Source organism: Malurus melanocephalus, unplaced genomic scaffold (assembly GCF_030028575.1).
Source record: "Malurus melanocephalus ecotype Western Australia unplaced genomic scaffold, MMel_1.1 scaffold_1248, whole genome shotgun sequence".
Classification (NCBI taxonomy): Eukaryota; Metazoa; Chordata; class Aves; order Passeriformes; family Maluridae; genus Malurus; species Malurus melanocephalus.
In genome coordinates, this window is record NW_026624480.1 from 6,060 (window position 1) to 11,125 (window position 5,066).

Genomic DNA, 5,066 nt, shown 5'->3' on the forward strand with positions numbered 1-5,066 from the left:
CTGGTTGTGCACTGGTTGTGCTGTGGTTGTGCTCTGGTTGTGCTCTGGTTGTGCTCTGGTTGTGCTCTGGTTGTGCCCTGGTTGTGCTCTGGTTGTGCTCTGGTTGTGCCCTGGTTGTGCTCTGGTTGTGCTCTGGTTGTGCCCTGGTTGTGCTCTGGTTGTGCCCTGGTTGTGCACTGGTTGTGTTCTGGTTGTGCTCTGGTTGTGCTCTGGTTGTGCTCTGGTTTTGCTCTGGCTGTGCTCTGGTTGTGCTCTGGTTCCCGTTGTGCTGCACAGTTTGGGTGTCTCAGGGATCTCATCCATTTCCATTCTGGCCAGAGGAGGTTCAGCCTTTCCCTGAAGGGTTCCAGCACTGTTTGTTCCCCTGGAAGCACTGCTCCCACCACAGCTGCCCTTTCCTGTGGGAAATGTTTCTCCTCAAGCTCTGCAGGGTCCCATTTGTTCCCCAGCCTGTTGGGCACATCCCCCCTGGGATATAAACCAGGATTTGCAGAGTGCATTAAGAACTGAGAATCCCAAATACCACTGAGTTTTATGGGGATTTCCTGCAGTGATTTCCTGACAGCCCCTGTGTTTGCTCCCTGGGGCAGATTCCCCATCACATCTCTGTCCCTCTGCCTCCCAGTCCTGCCCAAAGGGTAGGGAGGATTTTCTGTTCCTCTCTCTCCTTGGGGAAATCAGCACTGCAGAATTATTAATGGAGTTTATGGAAGGGGCTAAGCATGATTGAAAGGATGCTTGTAAATGTGGGTAGAACTTGTCAGTGGCTCTTTAAAAGTGAGTAATACCATTTTAATCGTCATCCTCAGTGCTATAGATCACAATAAGGCTGTTGATGGCACCATCAAGCACAGTAAATGCTCTGAGTACAATATGTTAGTACTAATTACAGAGTAATTTAACAACAATGTATATGGAGAGGGCAATTTTGCATGCCAATTCACCATGGCAAATTTAATTGTATGSAAGAAGGGGAAGGCAAAATATTTTCAATAAAGAGTMGAATTATGAACAGYGGGTGGCYTTTCCAGTGCTGGTGGCATTCCTGACTCCTTTGGAAAGGGCTGCTGCCCCTGCCCTCACTGAGCATCCCTCTGGTCCAGGAACCACAGGCACAGCAGATCTTGGACAGATTGCTCTCAGCAGCTCCAAATCTTCTCAAAGCAGAATTGTGTTATCCCTCATCGAGGCAGGTAAGCTGTGAGTGGAAGTGATCTGAAATGGTGATGGAAAACATATAAATAGGCCCCTGGGTAATTTCCTTTTTATCAGGTTGCAAGAAGCAGAAGCTGTTACTCACTGAAATAAATCATCTAATAKCATTAAGCTACCCCAGCCCCCTTTTAATTATTGCAATTTACAGATCTGCCAAAGAACTGAATTTAAGAGGAGTTTAATTGTTCTGGGTGATAGAAGTTCTCTTGTTCTTTGCCTCAAAGATTTTTTTATTAATATTGTTCTGGACCCACAAAGAGATATTTGGGAGTATTTCTTTTTTCAAAGTGGTTACAAATTCTTCCTGAAGTCTGGGAGTTGTTTTGGCACTTATGATCCTGTTATTCCCAACAGAGGTAGAAGCTTGTGGATGTTAATAGACCTTAGCTTTAACATTTGAGGCTTTTCCACGTTAAACTTAATTCCTGTTTTTGTCAGCCTKTTGGTGACCCTGCTTCAGTGAGAGGCAATGCAGCCTCTGCTGATGGGAAAAGCAGCCAAGGACTGACTCTGTATTTCTCCTGCTCATCTCATGAAAACTCTCACACATGAAAACTTCCTGACATCTGTGCTACCTCAATCAGCATTTCCCCCTCTATTTGTCCTCTTCTATCCAAACCCAAATCACTTGAGGACTCCCTTGTCTGTTTTACTGCACAAATAGCAACACAAAAACACCATTGAGGCATCTCTTCAGGCCTYCAACTCGCACTCAGAAATTGCTTTYAATGTTTCTTTGCATGGACTGTTTATCATTGTAATAAGTTTTTTTAAACAATCTTTTTATTACCTATAATGGCTGAAGGAGATGATCCTCAGCAGGTTTTTGATAAACCAGAAGAATCTGTTTGGAGTCAGGGGAATGAACCCTGTTCCATCTAAAGCAGAGGATCCTGGCAGCCCCAGAACAGGAGGATGAACCCAAATTCAGATGGTTTGTTCTGGACAGGCTGGGCTGAGTCACCCCTGAGCACTGGGAAAACTGTGAAAAACTGTGAAAAACTGTGAAAAACTGTGAAAAACTGTGAAAAACTGTCCAGGTGAAGGAATCTCAGGTGGGAATGCTCAGAGCTGGGGCTGCACTGAGCCTTCTCTTCATCTGGAACTGCCTAAAGACTCATTTCAAAATAAACAATAAGCATTTGTGTCTGTAAGTAAACAGTTGTTCAATTTGCACAAATAATCAATTTGTTCCATCCCAAGGATTTCCAATCAATATTGCATTCCAGCAGAGAAATAATGTAATAAGCCATTATTAGAATAAYGTTGTGTTCATTTGTTGATGCTCAMAACTGACAGCAAATCTTTATTTTAATTAATTCTTAGATTAGTTAAATAAAAGCCATTCTCATTTTTCATTCTGTTCTTTTTATAAAAATAGTTTTATTGTGCTCCTACTACAGATAAAACTGGCAGGAATGACCAGAAATGTAATTTTTATTTCTCCACACTGGGGATGCAGATCTGCTTTTATTTTTGGAAGTGGTTTACAAATAGTGATATGAGTTTTTGTAAAATGCTGTGGAAACAACTTGTTTTGGAAGTTCCCCTCTGCACAGTTCTGATTAAAGGTGTTTTGCATRTATGCTAATGCTGCAGCAATTTTCAATTTGGGTGTATTTACATTTAGCATATGTCTTGGCAGTGAGTGATTAAAATGAAGGATTTGGGCTTTTCTAACGTGAAGGAAGTGAGCTGTTCCYGGGTTAGGGGTGTTCTGTAAAACAAGAGTCTTCCTCACACAGCCCTGCACAATGACAGTCAATGCATGGTTTGCATTTTAATGTCCAATTATAATTAGTCATATATTTGCAGCAATAGCAAATCAAACATCATTAACAATCCTTGGTGAAATAATGCAGAAATTACATTGARAATTATTTTATTGTGCCTTATTACATGGCGAGTGGGTAGAGGTAGAGCTGGATKAAGTATTTGTAACCAACCTCTATGTTTACAAAACCTCAGAACTTAATTTTGATGCTSCTGYAGATGTGAGCAGAAAWTTTTGTTTCGTGTCCCAGAAGAAATCTGCAATTTCCATTTATTTGCCCTTTTGAATCTCTTGTATTGCTGGCATAYAAGAGAGCTGAAGACACAAGCTGTGGGTGCATGAGTGTAATTAGGCTGAGCTCAAGAAGGACGTTGGTTTATCTTCAGTCACTCAAAACCAACCAACCATCAACTGGGTTTCTAAAGCTGAGGTATCTTGAACTAAACCAAGTCTTTTCCCAATAAATGCTGCTTTGGCAGTTGCAATTTGTTGTTGTTGTCTGTTTTTTCCAAGTACATTTTCTTAATTCAGGACACTTGGATTTGGCGGTTTTTGACAGAGCAGGAAGGGGATGCAGAGTGCTCAAACAGTTGTTCCTGCCACACTCCCCCAATGTCCTTGAGTGACCTGAACTGAGAACTGAAGAGACCAAATTGCTCAAATTGATGGACCTTTCTCAGCAATGGAAATACCTGGAGAGGTGTTTAGGTGTGAGCTGTGGGCATCAACACAGAACTGGAAAACAAACAAAGCAACAGAAAACAGCCCAGAGGCCCACGGGAGTATCCTGTGCTATCAAAGAGCCAGGCTGGAGAGCCTAACAGGATTTCTGCCTAACCCTAACACTAACACTAACCCTAACCCTAACACTAACCCAAGCCTAACCCAAGCCTAACCCAACCCTAACCCTGTTCCTGGCAATTAGGATTGATCCTGTTTGTAGCTGGTAAGGAATTGTCACAGGCAGGAGCTGTTGTCTCTTCCTTTCTAAATGAACGTTAGAAAAAGGGAACATTTGCTTAAAGCTCAGGTCTGCTTCATCCTTCAATAAGGAATTTAGTCATGASAGTGGTGGGTGAAATTATATTTTTGGCATTGCCCAAGGAGCTCAGAATTTGCATCTCTGGGTTATCTTGCAGCTCAGAGCTGTACAAAAGCTCTGCTGTGGTGGGAGCACAAGCTCAGCTTAGCCCACACAGTGAGTACAGATACACTCTAGGTGAGTCATTTATTGTTGTAGTAATCAAATACAACCCTGAACTTGTCTTCTGTTTGTGACTAAATGATCTTTATTATTCCTGAAAACTGAAATAATATCACTATTTGATCCCTCAAGACTCTTACTGTGCCAGGAAATTCCTTGCAAATACASAGACCACATTCTTAGTCAATGGCAAACTGACAGCTATCATTTTATGCAAAATCAAAATGTTTAATTCCTCACTCCTTTTTGGAAGATCTTATGCATGCCTGTAGTCTGCCAGCTTTCTGAGCAATGTGTGGATGTTCCATACTGATGAGAAAAGTACATGCTTGGTTTAGGTCACTCGTTTCCCCTATCTGCTGTTTAATATTAATGATGTAAGTTGCTGTGTCAAAATATTAAATAATTGTAACCTGTACGGGAAAGGAGTTTTATTTTAACCTTTGAAAACTGTATTTACATGTTTTAGTATATATGAATAATGCATAAAGTTAGGCACTGAGGTTATTTTCAAAGTCAGTCATTTCGGAATCAAGCTGTAGAAAATAATGAAAGAAAAGAGTGGTTTCTTTCCTCTTGCTCTCCCCCTTTCTTTAATTCCCCAAGATTCAGGCAATAGCATTGAAGTCAAATGCCATTAGGATTTCTCACTAAACTTCAAAGTTTAATTTAGTCTCTGCTGGAATAAGGAGAGGCATAAAACAGGCACAGTGGAATCCATTTAAATGAGTGACTGTAAAAAAAGACAGTTTCTAAGAAAAAAACTGTTCTTCACATTCTTTTAACAGAAATCCTCCACCAGAGTGGCGTGGCTCAAGCGCAGCAGAGCCCTGTCCCACGGGGCCGTGGGTGCTGCCCCAGCTCTGCCCTCCT